This window comes from Scyliorhinus torazame, chromosome 5, assembly GCF_047496885.1.
Source record: "Scyliorhinus torazame isolate Kashiwa2021f chromosome 5, sScyTor2.1, whole genome shotgun sequence".
In the NCBI taxonomy this organism is placed as follows: Eukaryota; Metazoa; Chordata; class Chondrichthyes; order Carcharhiniformes; family Scyliorhinidae; genus Scyliorhinus; species Scyliorhinus torazame.
The window spans coordinates 189,106,587-189,123,159 of record NC_092711.1 but is presented as its reverse complement, the minus strand read 5'-3'; positions in this window follow the sequence as shown (position 1 = coordinate 189,123,159).

Genomic DNA, 16,573 nt, shown 5'->3' with positions numbered 1-16,573 from the left:
CGCTGCTCGAATTTAGTGACTGACCTTTTTGCTTACCTTTAATGCGACAGATGAGCCTGCTTGGTGCTTATGATTTAGCTTGCTTTGTCATTCAATGTTACATTTCTGCTAAGGACTTCAGCTGATGATTTAAGTTCTCTTTGGGCAGCACGATGGCACAAGTGGATAGCACTGTGGCTTCACAGCGCCATGGTCCCAGGTTCGATTCCTCACTCGGTCACTGTCTGAGCGGAGTCTGCACGTTCTCCCCGTGTCTGCGTGGGTTTCCTCCGGGTGGTCCGGTTTCCACCCACAGTCCAAAAACGTGCAGGTTAGGTGGATTGGCCACGATAAATTGCCCTTAGTGACCAAAAAGGTTCGGAGGGGTTATTGGGTTACGGGGATAGGGTGGAAGGGAGGGCTTAGGTGGGTCGGTGCAGACTCGATGGGCCGAATGGCCTCCTTCTGCACTGTATGTTCTATGTTCATGCTGCATCCTTTGAAGAAAAGCAAAAGGTTTGTCCTCGAATTCACCATGCTTTGTCTTCAAATGCTTTCGAACTTTTGAGAACATAATCTTTCATTTGCCTGTACTTCTCTGCATATAACGCACTGATTTACATTGTCACAATTAATAAAGAAATTATTAAGAAATCATCTTTATCCTGCTTTGTTTACAATTGCAGCTTCTTAATGGGATGTTCATCAGAGGCCCTGGAGCTCACACCAGCACTGCTTTGTCCTGCCTTGGAGACTCCTGAGAAGCTCTCTCCAACAGATTCATTTGTAAGATCCTGACTAGTTTGTGTCTTTGGCCATCTCTTCCATCTTCAGTTCTTCACATACTCCTGTTGTTTGCTTGCTGGCAGCTACAAAATGGAGGAATCACTCCTCCAAGATTTGCAACCAAAGCACAAATCGCGTGATGTCAGTGTGCGGGTGCTCTCTCTCACCACTTCTGGTCTGAAGACGCTGCTGTTTTTTAAAAGATATTTGGTTCTGGGGCAACACGCTGATGTCAAGATGGGTTGGTGCTGGGACAGCGCGCTGAAGGTGTCATTCTGCTCCACTGCGCACAGGGCCTGTGCACTGTTGGACCTGCCTGAGGGGGGCATGCATGCGGACGGCATTATCTTGTTTTTAAGCAGGGTGTCCCATGTGTTTTATTTGTGAAGACCTATAATGTACCATTATAGTGACATTCACACAGATTTCACATGCTGGTGCTTAAATTCCACTTGCCCTGCCCCAGAGGAGAACGACATGTCATTTATTTTCTGTAATTGCTGCTGGTGCCTTCTTCTTGAATCTCCGTTTGAAGAACAAATAAATTGCTGTTTATATGGAATCACATACTTCCTCCGCCCTGTGATGGTGTAGGCATTGAAGTAGCGCTGACTACCAGCATTGTGATTCACCACTCTCACCCCTCAGACAAACCTCACTCGGCAGCTCTCCGCGTCCTTCACAGTCTCCAAGCTCCCAACAGTCCCACCACCGTAAGTACCGCCCCCCACCTCCTATTGGTCAGCGGAATAATTAGACGACAGGTGTGACATTAGGGAGTCACCCATTGGATAATCTGGGTGCCAATCGGATGGAGCAAAGCAAAATGCTGCGGCTGCTGGCAGTCACGGCCGGCATTCTCAATCTAATAGCCGGTCGTGGCTGTTGGGCGCTTCTCCGGGAGTGCTACGACTGATTGCTCCACAACCCACCCGACACCGGCCCAGAACCCATCTGCGGGTCATGACTCTAGGTTTGAAAAACCCTGGCCTACACTATCCATAAACCGTCATTGGACTTATTCAAAGAAGACCAAGCAATTCTCCCAATCGTGTCCGTCAGGATCCTGCAATGGATTCTATTGCTAGTGGCACATGAGTGCCGCTTGGAACACTGCCCCGGCGCGAACCCTCTCCCCACAAGGCCGCTGAAGCTCCCCCTCCGTGGGGGCTACGCTCCACTTACGGATTCATTGCCAGTGGCGGCAGCCTGGATAAAGGGTTCGATCCAGACTGACCCACAGCTCTCCCGGGTCCGCCAGATGGTGCTGTATGATTTGAAGGCCTACACCTCCAAAATTCCAGAGTTCAGCATAGAGGGCGGCATCCTCCTTTGGGGGACCAGGGTGGTTGTCCCGGAACACGGGCGAGGCACCTTACTACAGGACCTCCATAGTGGACATCCAACTGTGTCCAAGATGAAATTGCTCGCAGTGGTGCCATTGCACCCTTGGAAATGGCCGGGCTGACCATGGTAGCACCTTCACATGGACTTCGCCAGTCCTTTTCAGGGATCAATGTTTCTGATCATTGTAGGTGCGCACTCGAAGCGGCTCGACGTCCACACATGATATCACTGAGGTACTGGTCTCTGACAATGGAGCTGCTTTCACTAGTGCGGAGTTCGATACATTCGTGGCTGCGAATGGGATCCGCCATGTATGGACCGCCCAATATCACCCGGCCTCCAACGGACTGGCTGAACAGACATTCTAAACATTTAAGAGGGGGATGAAGAAGCTGGCCAACGGAACCTGGGAAACCCAATTGGCCTGCTTTCTGTTTAGTTTAAGATCACACTGCTTGCAACCACGGGGGTGACACCGGCTGAACTACTCATGGGTTGACGCCTCTGGACGCGGTTAAGTTTGGTCATGCTGGACATCAGCAAGAAGTTCCAGCAGGATCAAGAGTGGTCCGAAGCTGATGTGGGACGTCGGAGGCAGCTCCGCAGTTTCACTCCTGGGACACCATCTATGTGTGGAATTTTGGCGATGGAGCCATGTGGATCCCGGGGATCATGCTATACCAAACAGAGCCAATATGTATGGGCATTTGGCTGGGAATCTAACTGCCATGTGGATCACATCCGCAGCTGCCTCCAAGAATTGCCAGCGCCTGCTGCCGACCCCCAAGTTCCGCGGATCCCCCACCACAGCCTCCGACACAACCGGCAGCCCCCATGACCGTCGACGGCCAGGCGGTTGGGGTGCCCGACGCCATTTTCTCAGATCCCCGCTCGGACGCCGACATGGATGTCCAACCACAGGAAGATGCAGATCCGCAGCCATCGACACCCACGCTGATACCTGCACCTGCTCGTCCTCCGACACCAGCCTCAGTGTGGAAGCGCCGCTCACGTGGGGGCAGGGGAGGAAGGCCTATGAACTTCCATGGTAATTGGGGAAGGGGCATCCCCCTCAACAGGGAAGGCTCCACAGTATAAAAACCCCACCCAGGTATAGGATGGTGACCTTTCGAATAATGGGAGTTTAGTAGTATCTCTTTGAATCCTACCGTGCGTTCTGTGAGTGTTACTCGCCCATCGGATTCAAAAGAGACCATTCAGCCCATCGAGTCTGAACCGACTCTCTGAAAGAGCACATTACCTAGGCCCATTCTCCCACCCTATCCCTCTAATTCATGCATTGATCATGGCCAGTCCACCTAACCAGCACATCTTTGGAATATGGGAGGAAGTATGAGCATCCGGAGGAAACCCACGCGGTCACTGGGAGAACGTGCACACTCCACACAATGACTCAAGGCAAGAATTGAACCCTAGTCTCTGGCGCAAGGAGACCAGTAAGAACTCGTTACTGGTTAGCAACCGCTGCCACCATGCTGCCCTCTGAAATGGTTGAGCACGCCCCTTTGTTCTATCCAACTGCTCCAAAGTCAATAAATATGTATGAATCAGGTCAGGCATAGACATAGACACCTGAAGCAACAGCGGCAAACTCAGCCCTATCTTTAAAAATAAATATTTCACCATTGTTGCCAACAGTCAGCTTCAGCCTCAGGCAGTTTCCAGGGGGAGGGATGGTGTCGGTGTGCATGGGGTGGAGTTTGTAGTGGGGACTGAAGACATTGGCTTCAGTCTTCCCAGTATTTAAATAGAGGATATTTCTGTGCAATCAGTCCTGTCAGAATGATGTGACGCTTGAAGGTGATGGTTTTCACATATGCATGCAATCCTGGTCTTATTGGATGGTAGCGGTTCTGGATATATAAAATCCCTCTCCTTCACCTCTTCTCATCCCACATCTCCACTCATCACATCAAAGCCCCAGTCTTGTGTAAACCTAGATTGCATGTCAGGCTCCCTCCCCTGAAGAACATTAGTGAACCACTTGGGTTTTTACAACAATCCAGCAGATTTCATGGTCATCTTACAAGAACATAACATAAGAACTAGGAGCAGGAGTAGGCCATCTGGCCACTCGAGTCTGCTCCGCCATTCAATGAGATCATGGCTGATCTTTTGTGGACTCAGCTCCACTTTCCGGCCCGAACACCATAACCCTTAATCCCTTTATTCTTCAAAAAACTATCTATCTTTATCTTTAAAACATTTAATGCAGGAGCCTCTACTGCTTCACTGGGCAAGGAATTCCATAGATTCACAACCCTTTGGGTGAAGAAGTTCCTCCTAAACTCAGTCCTAAATCTACTTCCCCTTATTTAGAGGCTATGCCCCCGAGTTCTGCTTTCATCCGCCAGTGGAAACAGCCTGCCCGCATCTATCCTATCTATTCCCTTCATAATTCTATATGTTCCTAGAAGGGCAGCACGGTAGCATTGTGGATAGCACAATTGCTTCACAGCTCCAGGGTCCCAGGTTCGATTCCGGCTTGGGTCACTGTCTGTGCGGAGTCTGCACATCCTCCCCGTGTGTGCGTGGGTTTCCTCCGGGTGCTCCGGTTTCCTCCCACAGTCCAAAGATGTGCAGGTTAGGTGGATTGGCCATGATAAATTGCCCTTAGTGTCCAAAATTGACCTTAGTGTTGGGTGGGGTTACTGGGTTATGGGGATAGGGTGGAGCTGTTGACTTTGGGTAGGGTGCTCTTTCCAAGAGCGGTTGCAGACTCGATGGGCTGAATGGCCTCCTTCTGCACTGTAAATTCTATGATAATCTATGAAAGAACCCCCCTTCATCCTTCTAAGTTCCAACGAGTACAGTCCCTGTCTACTCAACCTCTCTTCGTAATCCAACCCCTTCAGCTCTGGGATTAACCTAGTGAATCTCCTCTGCACACCCTCCAGTGTCAGTACGTACTTTCTCAAGAAAGGAGCCCAAAACTGAACACATTACCCCAGGTGTGGCCTAACTAACACCTTATACAATTGCAGCATAACCTCCCTAGTCTTAAACTCCATTCCTCTAGCAATGACGGACAAATTTCCATTCGCCTTCTTGCCTTCTTCGCCTTCCATTCGATATCTAATGCGAGAGTCGGCCCCACAGATTCATTCAGCTCAATTACCTGTGTGTTTTTGTGGGTTCTCTCTTACTCCCTTTTTTTCTGTTTTAAATCAGTTTCACAGGGTATGAGAAGGAGAGGATTTGCAGTCAGGAAATTGAAACCAAACATCACATCAGGATCAGAGTGGTCACATTTATCGTAAGTTGAATATCATCAGCTTTTGAACACAGAAGGTGAAAGGAAAAAGCACCATTCACACTGGGAAGAAACTGTACACGTGTTCTGTGTGTGGACGAGGATTCCGCTGAATGTTTGACCTATCGGACCATAAACACAGTCAGAACGGGAAGAAATTGTTGAAATGTCAGGATTGTGGGGACTCAATTCCCCATCAATCCTGGAAATTCATTACCAGTGTCACACTGGAGAGTGACCAATCACCTGCTCCGATTTTGGGAAGGAAGTGACAATGCCATCTGCACAACAGACACACCAGCGAGTTCTTACTGGAGAGAGAGCATTCACCTGCTCCGAGTGTGGGAAAGGATTCACTACATCCTGGCTCTTACTGAACACCAGCTAGTTCACACTGATGAGAGACCTTTTAAATGCCCAGACTGTGGGGTGTGCTTTAAAAGTTCAGGGAACCTGATATTCCATCAACGGATTCACAGTGTTGAGAAACCTTATGAATGCCCAGACTGTGAGAAGTGCTTTAAAAGTTCCAGGGAACTGATATCCCATCAACGAGTTCACACTGGTGAGAGACCTTTTAAATGCCCAGTCTGCGGGAAGTGCTTTAAACGTTCCTGGGGACTGATGTCCCATCAATGACTTCACACTGACGAGAGACCTTTTAAACGCCCAGACTGTGGGAAGTGCTTTAAAAGTTCTGCTAACCTGATGTCCCATCAACGAGTTCACACTGATGAAAGACCTTTTAAATGCCCAGACTGCGGGAAGAGCTATAAACATCCTCGGAACGGATGTCCCACCAACGAGTTCACACTGAAGAAGAACCGTTCAGCTGCTCTCAGTGTGGGACTGGGTTCAGATGGTCGTCTCAACTCACTGAACACCAGCAATTTCACACTGGGGAGAAACTGTTCACCTGCTCCCAGTGTGGAAAGAGATTCACTCGGTCATCCACCCTGCTGATACACCAGTGGGTTCACACTGGGGAGAGACCGTTCACCTGCGCCCTTTGTGGGAAGGGATTCACCCAGTTATCCCATCTTCTGAGACACCAGCAAGTTCACAAGTAACCACAGTGATTGAATTTTAATCAATTCCAGGACTGGACCATGTTCAGTAGGGTCTTTTTCTGCTGGTGTGAATAAACTCCAGATCAGGTTTAGGTATTAATATTCTGGATAAATATCAAATAAGTAAGTTTGGTTTGAATTTTTGAATGACCCCATCTTTATGTGGGTGGCTGGGAACAGTCCAGTTTCAAGAAAGCAAAGGAATAGATAAAGATAAACTGTTTCTGCTGGTTGGTGATTCTAGAACTAGGGGACATAGTCTAAAGATTATGGCCTGACCATTCAGGAGAGCTGTTTGGAAGCACTTCTACACACAAAGGGTGGTAGAGGGTTGGAACTCTCTTCCACAAATGGCAATTAATGCTAGATCAGTTGTTAATTTTAAATCTGAGATAGATACATTTTTGTAAAGCAAAGGTATTCAGGGATATGAGCCGAAGGCAGCTATCTGGAGTTAGGCCACAGATCAGCCAGGATCTCATTGCATGGCAGAGCAGGCTCGAGGTGCCTCTAGGGTAATGCTCTACTCCTGTTCCTATGAACTAAACCAGAAAACCCAGTCGCTAGCTTTGTGATTCTTTAGAACCGGATTCAGAGGAGAATGAGGAGTGAACTGTCCGACTGAGCAGAGACAGTCAAGGCGCTTTTCCTTTCTTTAAGATGCTGAGACGTTGACTCTGATGTTTTCAGTGGAATTAACTGATCTGAGACTTTGAAAGTATTATCGTTATTGCACATCTGGAGTTTAACCATATATCAACCTTGGGACAATCAGAATACTTGGGAACAGACAAGACACTGAAAGCCTCAAAGAAGAGCTGGTTATCGGTGACATGGATGTGTCTGCAGTGGGTGGGATCAAACTGTTCCCATGCATCCACAATGAATGTTTCATTTGCTTTGGAAGACTAATACTGATGGAGAATAATTGTCATTCCAGTGGTGGTAATCTGAAGCCTGAACTCGCTGGTAACCTGGTTTAGGATATCTCATAAGTCACTTCCATCTCAGTCTCTGGTGCAATTTCTCAGCGCGCTCGGCTGTTAACCCAAAGGTTGGTGGCTCAAGGCCATCCAGTGACGGAGCTTTCACTGTTTTCTCCCCATGAGCATTCACTGCCTCCTCCTCATGAGCATTCACTGCCTCATAGTTCCAGGCTGTCATTTGATACATTGACAGCAAGAAAATATCCCCAAAACTTTATCACTTATCTAGTAATTGTCCACACTGATAACCACCTTTTCGAAAATTCATTCCAACTAATGAAGTAAGAATAAAACCAACCGTGTATCTACATCTAACTCATTGGAAACCTCAGCAGCTTCTGGATGAATTATCGTTGAAGGGTCAATAACGAGGGGGCATACTTTTCAGGTGAAGAGGCTTAGAGGGGATTTGAGGAAACATTTTTTCACCCAGTTGGTGGTGGGAGTCTGGAATACGCTGCCGGAAAGGGTAGCAGAGATAAAAAGTATGTGAGTGAGCTCTTGAACTGTCATAACATTCAAGAACATGGGTCAAGTCCTGGAAAGTAGGATTAGTGTAGATTTAGTGTAGTTTTGCAGGCTCGATGGGCTGTAAGGTCCCTTCTGACTGTATGACTATAAATAACCCCTCAATGATTCTTCCGGCTCCACAGTGAGTGAGACAGGGATAAGCCGCAGGATTTTACCCCGTACTCTCCAATCACCCACTGCCAGCAGAAAGCGGTGACTGCACATCTCTGGGACACGAGATACTCCAACCCAGGTCAAACCTCCCAATACACAGAGCACAGGCCCAGGAAAACACAGGCAGATTATATCCCGCCCACTAAACCTCCGAGCAACATTCACACGATACCCCAGTGAGGGAATCAGAAATAAACTCTGCAACTTTCAGAATCATTCCATTGTAAAATTTCTTCATTTGATTGAAAAGATGACTTGTGAATCTGAAAATGAGCACCACGGGACTCCAAGTGACTTGTTCCCCATTGTTTGACAGTCAGGTTTGTAATTCAATTTGTGTTGGATATTGAAGCAAATCTGATTTCAACATGAGGGCACAAAGCTGGTAAATATTAAATCCAGGAACAAATCCTGAGGGAAATGGATGACAATGTTGGAAGGAGATGCAACTGTGAAGCCTTGGGATGCAGCATTGGAGCCTTGGGCTTCTGGTGGTCAATTCCCTTCCCTATCATTGCAGTCAGTCTCTCTGTGATAAGAGACGTGGATTCATTATACCTACATGCCTGCATTAGGGGAAAGGGAATAACCAGAACACCGCAGCAAACAGTGTCAGGGGGAAATAGCCAAAGGGACTTGTACAGAATTATTCAAAGTGAGGTCCTGATGTAGGTCTGGATCAGGTTTTACAGAAATAGAATTGGGCTCAGATATGTAGGGAACTGGCTGACCCCCTGATTTAGGAGATTGTCTTGTGAACTTCTGCAGTTTCAGTCTCTGTGGTGCAATTGGTCACCAAGTACAGCTGTTAACTGAAAGGACGGAGGCTTCACTATTTTCTCCCCATCAACATTCATTGTTCACAGTTCGGCATTGTTATTGGGCCCTTGGGCAACAATAAAAACATCTGTCAAGTATATACTGTCTCTACTGTTATCAGGTGTTACCAACATTATTTATTCAATGAATATTTATGACAAACATATCATTTGTAATAAAATATATATTTCAAATATGCTATTAAACATAACAATTGGACTCAAAACCATAACTGTTGGCTGATCTTGGGTTAGAATTCCATTTTCCTGCCTGCTCTCCTTCATTCAGGAATGGAGCGGAAACCTGTCTACCCCAGCCTGAAATGTGTTCAATGATGGAAGATCCACACCTCTGGTTTAGAGAATTCCAAAATTCACAACCTTCTGAGTGAAGTAATTTCTCCTCATCTCAGTCAGAAGATTCCTCAGACTCTGCCTCCGTGTTTTAGATTCCCTCACCAGTAGAAGCAAACTGTCAGCGTCAGAATCACAGAATACTACAGTGCAGAGGCCCTTCGGCCCATTAAGTTTGCACCGACGCATGAAAGGCCCTGACCACCTAATCCCACTTTCCAGCACTTGGCCCATAGCCTTCAGTGTTATGGCGTGCCAAGTACTCATCCATGTACTCATCCACTCTTCACATCAAGGCAGCATTTTACAGAGTATGGCATCAAGGAGCCCTAGCTAAACAAGTCAGCGGGAATGAGGGGGAAGCTCTCCGCTGTTTGAAGTCATACCTGACACAAAGGAAGATAATTGTGGTGGTTGGAGGCCAATTAAATCACCTCAGGACATCACAACAGGATTCCTCACGGTAGTGTCCTAGACCGAGCCATCTTCAGCTGCTTCATCAATGACCTCCCTTCCATCATAAGGTCCGACGTGGGGCGTTTGTGGATGACTGCACAATGTTCAGCATCATTCACTACTCCCCAGATAATGAAGTCCATGTTCAAATGCAGCAAGACCTGGACAATATCCAGGCTTGGGCTGACAAGTGGTAAGCCATTCACGCCATTCGTGCCAGGTAATGACCATCTCTTACAAGAGAGGATCTAACCATTGCCCCTTGACATTTATAGCATTCCCATCGCTGAATCCCCCACAATCAACATACTGGGGGTTACCATTGATCAGAAACTGAACTGGACTAGCCACATTAATACTGTGGCTACCAGGGCAGGTCAAAGTCTAGGAATCCTATGGCAAGTTACTCACCTCCTGACCCCTGAAAGCCTGTCCACCATCTACAAGGCACAAGTCAGGAGTGTAATGGAATTCTCTCCACTTGCCTGGATGAGTTCAGCTCCAACAACACTTAAGATGCTGACATAGATGCATAGAAAATAGGAGCAGAAGGAGGCCTTTTGGTACTTTGAGCCTGCTCCGCCATTCATCACGATCATGGCTGATCATCCAACTCAACAGCCTAATCCTGCTTTCTTCCCATAGCCTTTGATCCCATACTCCCCAAGTGATATATCCAGCCGTCCCTTGAATATAGAACATAGAACGATACAGTGCAGTACAGGCCCTTCGGCCCACAATGTTGCATCGACATGGGAAGTCAAAAAACAAAAGCCATCTAACCTACACTATGCCATTATCATCCATATGCTTATCCAATAAACTTTTAAATGCCCTCAATGTTGGCGAGTTCACTACTGTTGCAGGTAGGGCATTCCACGGCCTCACCACTCTTTGCGTAAAGAACCTACCTCTGACCTCTGTCCTATATCTATTACCCCTCAGTTTAAGGCTATGTCCCCTCGTGCTAGCCATTTCCAGCCGCGGGAGAAGGCTCTCACTGTCCACCCTATCTAACCCCCTGATCATTTTGTATGCCTCTATTAAGTCTCCTCTTAACCTTCTCTCTAACGAAAACAACCTCAAGTCCATCAGCCTTTCCTCATAAGATTTTCCCTCCATACCAGGCAACACCCTGGTAAATCTCCTCTGCACCCGTTCCAAAGCTTCCACGTCCTTCCGATAATGAGGTGATCAGAACTGTACGCAATACTCCAAATGCGGCCGTACCAGAGTTTTGTACAGCTGCAACATGACCTCATGACTCCGGAACTCAATCCCTCTACCAATAAAGGCCAATACTCCACAGGCCTTCTTCACAACCCTATCAACCTGGGTGGCAACTTTCAGGGATCTATGTACATGGACACTGAGATCCCTCTGCTCATCCACACTTCCAAGAATTTTACCATTAGCCAAATATTCCGCATTCCTGTTATTCCTTCCAAAGTGAATCACCTCACACTTCTCTACATTACTCCATTTGCCACCTCTCAGCCCAGCTCTGCAGCTTATCTATGTCCCTCTGTAACCTGCAACATCATTCCGCACTGTCGACAACACCACCGACTTTAGTATCGTCTGCAAATTTACTCACCCACCCTTCTGCGCCTTCCTCTAGGTCATTGATAAAAATGACAAACAGCAACGGCCCCAGAACAGATCCTTGTGGTACTCCAGTTGTGACTGAACTCCATTCTGAACATTTCCCATCAACCACCACCCTCTGTCTTCTTTCAGCTAGCCAATTTCTGATCCACATCTCTAAATCACCCTCAATCCCCAGCCTCTGTATTTTCTGCAATAGCCTACCGTGGGGAACCTTATCAAACGCTTTACTGAAATCCATATACACCACATCAACTGCTCTACCCTCGTCTACCTGTTCAGTCACCTTCTCAAAGAACTCGATAAGGTTTGTGAGGCATGACCTACCCTTCACAAAGCCATGCTGACTATCCCTAATCATATTATTCCTATCTAGATTATTACAATTCTTGTCTCTTATTATCCCCTCCAAGACTTTACCCACAACAGACGTGAGGCTCACCGGTCTGTAGTTGCCGCGGTTGTCTCTACTGCCCTTCTTGAACAAAGGAACCACATTTGCTATCCTCCAGTCCTCTGGCACTATTCCTGTAGCCAATGATGACATAAAAATCAAAGCCAAAGGCTCAGCAACCTCTTCCCTGGCTTCCCAGAGAATCCTAGGATAAATCCCATCAGGCCCCGGGGACTTATCTATTTTCAGCCTGTCCAGAATTGCCAACACCTCTTCCCTACGTACCTCAATGCCATCTATTCTAATAGCCTGGGTCTCAGAATTCTCCTCCACAACATTCTCTTTTTCCTGAGTGAATACTGATGAAAAATATTCATTTAGTATCTCGCCTATCTCTTCAGACTCCACACACAATTCCCACCCCTGTCCTTGACTGGCCCTACTCTTAACCTAGTCATTCTTTTATTCCTGACATACCTATAGAAAGCTTTTGGGTTTTCCTTGATCCTACCTGTCAAATACTTCTCATGTCCCCTCCTTGCTTGTCTTAGCTCTCTCTTTAGATCCTTCCTCGCTACCTTGTATCTATCAAGCGCCCCAACTGAAACTTCACACCTCATCTTCACATAGGCCTCCTTCCTCTTAACAAGAGATTCCACTTCTTTGGTAAACCACGGTTCCCTCGCTCGACGCCTTCCTCCCTGCCTGACCGGTACGTACTTATCAAGAACACGCAGTAGCTGTTCCTTGAACAAGCTCCACATATCCAGTGTGCCCAACACTTGCAGCCTACTTCTCCAACCTAACCCTCCCAAGTCATGTCTAATGGCATCATAATTGCCCTTCCCCCAGCTATAACTCTCTCCCTGCGGGGTATACTTATCCCTTTCCATCACTAACGTAAACGTCACCAAATTGTGGTCACTGTCCCCAAAGTGCTCATCTACCTCCAAATCTAACACCTGGCCTGGTTCATTACCCAAAACCAAATCCAATGTGGCCTCGCCTCTTGTTGGCCTGTCAACATATTGTGTCAGGAAACCCTCCTGCACACATTGTACAAAAAACGACCCATCTAATGTACTCGAACTATATCTTTTCCAGTCAATATTTGGAAAGTTAAAGTCTCCCATAATAACTACCCTGTTACTTTCGCTCTTATCCAGAATCATCTTTGCCATCCTTTCCTCTACATCCATAGAACTATTTGGAGGCCTATAGAAAACTCCCAACAGGGTGACCTCTCCTTTCCTGTTTCTAACCTCAGCCCATACTACCTCGGAAGATGAGTCCCCATCTAGCATCCTCTCCGCCACTGTAATACTGTTCTTGACTAGCAGCGCCACACCTCCCCCTCTTTTGCCTCCTTCTCTGAGCTTACTAAAACACCTAAACCCCGGAACCTGCAACAACCATTCCTGTCCCTGCTCTATCCATGTCTCCGAAATGGCCACAACATCGAAGTCCCAGGTACCAACCCATGCTGCCAGTTCCCCTACCTTATTTTGTATATTCCTGGCATTGAAGTAGACACACTTCAAACCACCTACCTGAACACTGGCCCCGTCCTGCGAAGTCAAAATCTGTGCTCCTGACCTTTATACTCTCAATCTCCCGTACCCTAATACGACAATCCAGGTTCCCATGCCCCTGCTGCATTAGTTTAAACCCCCCCAAAGAGCACTAACAAATCTCCCCCCCAGGATATTTGTGCCCCTCAGGTTCAGATGTAGACCATCCTGTCTGTTGAGGTCCCACCTTCCCCAGAAAGAGCCCCAGTTATCCAGAAATCTGAATCCCTCCCGCCTGCACCATCCCTGTAGCCACGTGTTTAATTGCTCTCTCTCCCTATTCCTCATCTCATTATCACGTGGCACGGGCAACAACCCAGAGATAATACCTCTGTTTGTTCTCGTTCTGAGCTTCCATCCTAGCTCCCTGAAAGCCTGCCTGACATTCTTGTGCCCTTTCCTACCTATGTCGTTAGTGCCAATGTGGACCACGACTTGGGGCTGCTCCCCCTCCCCCTTAAGGACCCGGAAAACACGATCCGAGACATCACACACCCTTGCACCTGGGAGGCAACATAGCAAACGTGAGTCTCTCTCGCTCCCACAAAATCTCCTATCAGTGCCCCTGACTATCGAGTCCCCAATTACTAATGCTCTGCTCCTCTCCCCCCTTCCCTTCTGAGCAACAGGGACCGACTCCGTGCCAGAGGCACGTACCCCATGGCTTACCGCTGGTAAGTCATCCCCCCCACAAGCATCCAAAGCGGTATACTTGTTACTCAGGGGAACGACCGCAGGGGGTCCCTGCACTGACTGCTTCTTCCCAGTCCCTCTTACAGTTACCCATCTATCTCCAATCTTTGGTGTAACTAATTCCCTGAAGCTGCTATCTATGACCCCCTCTGCCTCCCGAATGATCCGAAGTTCATCCAACTCCAGCTCCAGTTCCCTAACTCGGTCTTGGAGGAGCTGGAGATGGCTGCACTTCCTGCAGGTAAAATCAGCAGGGACACTAACGGCATCCCTTACCTCAAACATCCCGCAGGAGGAACATTGCACTCCCTTCCCTGCCATCCCTCTAACTTCCAACCAAGATCTGATTAATAAATACATTTTTAAAAAAATAATAAAGTAAATATGGCACTTACCTCACACCAATGGGTCTTATTATTAGGTTAGAGGAGGAGGGTGGGTGGGAGACATGTAGTGTCTCGGGTTTCCTCTCCACCAGAATTTATTGGTGGGGGGGGGGGGGGGGGGGGGGGGGGCGGGGGAACCTTCCCAGAAGTCCGCGGGTCGAACCTCCGGTTCGTCGAACTTCCGGTTCCCGCCTTATATTTTTAAAAAAACACAGAAAAGAAGAACTACAAGGTAAATGTTTTTAAAGCCAATACTCACCTCCCGACAGGCCCCTGCACGCCGCTCCCTCCGAAATTCTAAGGGCTGCTCCTGCAAGGTAAGTGTTTTTAGCATCAACTACTTCCTGTGGTAATGAATTCCGCAGGTTCACCACTCTTTGTGTTAAGAAGTGTTTCCTTATCTCTGTCCGAAATGGTTTACCCTGAATCCTCAGGCTGTGACCCCTGGTTCTGGACACACCTATCATTGGGAACATCTTCCCTGCATCTACCCTGTGTAGTCCTGTTAGAATTTTATAAGTCTCTATGAGATCCCCCCTCATTCTTCTAACTCCAGCGAGAACAATCCCAACCTAGTCAATCTCTCTTCATATGACAGTCCCGCCATCCCTGGAATCAGGCTGGTAAACCTTCGCTGCACTCCCTCGAGAGCAAAAATATCCTTCCTCAGAGAAGGAGACCAAAACTGTACACAATACTCCCAAGTTTGGCCTCACCAAGGTACTGTACAATTGCAGCAACACATCCCTGCTTCTATACTCGAAACCTCTTGCAATGAAGGCCAACATACCATTAGCCTTCTTTACCGCCTGTTGCACCTGCATGCTTACCTTCAGCGAATGGTGCACAAGGACACCCAGGTCCCGCTGCACATTCCCCTCTCCCAATTTACAGCCAGTCAGGTAGTAATCTGCCTTCCTGTTTTTGCTTCCAAAATGAATAACCTCACACTTATCCAAATTATGCTGCATCTGCCATTGGTTTGCCCACTCGCCCAACGTGTCCAGATCTTGCTGTAGGATCCCTGCATTCTCGTCACAATTCACCCTCCCACCTAATTTGGTATCATCTGCAAACTTTGAGATGTTACATTTTGTTCCCTCATCCAAATCATTAATATATATTGTGAATAGCTGGGGTCCCAGCAACGATCCCTGTGGTACCCCACTGGTTACTGCCTGCCAATTTGAAAAGGACCCATTAATCCCTACTCTTTGTTTCCACTCTGCCAACCAGTTTTCTATCCACCTCAATACATTTCCCCCAATCCCATGCGCTTTAATTTTGCACAATAATCTCTTATGCGGGACTTTGTCAAACGCCTTCTGAAAGTCCAAATATACCACATCAACTGCCCCCCTCCTCCCCCTTGTCAACTGTACTGGTTACCTCTTCAAAGAATTCCAACAGATTTGTCAAGCATGATTTTCCCTTCATAAATCCATGCTGACTCTGACTGATCCTGCCACTGCTTTCTAAATGTTCCGCTACAAAGTCCTTGATAATGGATTCAAGCATTTTCCCCACTACCAATGTTAGGCTTACTGGTCTATAATTCCATGCTTTCTCTCTACCTCCCTTTTTTGAATATCGGAGTGAAATGAGCTACACTCCAATCTGCAGGGACATTTTCAGAGTCTATAGAATCCCGGAAGATGACCACCAATGCATCCACTATTTCCAGAGCCACCTCCTTAAGCACTCTGGGATGCAGATTCTCAGGCCCTGGGGATTTATCCGCCTTCAATCCCATCAGTTTTCCCAGCACCATTTCTCTACTAATGTTGATCTCCCTCAGTTCTCTCCTCTCACTAAACCTTTCATTCTCCAACATTTCTGGGATCTGATTTGTGTCCTCATTTGTGAAGACAGAACCAAAGTATGTATTTAATTGCTCAACCATTTCTTTGTCCCTTATTATGCATTCCCCTGTTTCTGTCTGCAGTGGGCCTACATTTCTCTTGACCAATCTCTTCCTCTTCACATATCTTAGTGTCAGTCTTTATGTTCTCTGCAAGCTTCCGTTCGGACTGTATTTTCTCCTTAATCAATCCCTTCATCCTTCTTTGCTGAATTGTAAACTGCCCCCAATCCCTAGACCTATTATTTTTCTTGGCCAATCTGTATGCTTCTTCCTTGGATCGGATACTATTTCCAATTTCCTTTG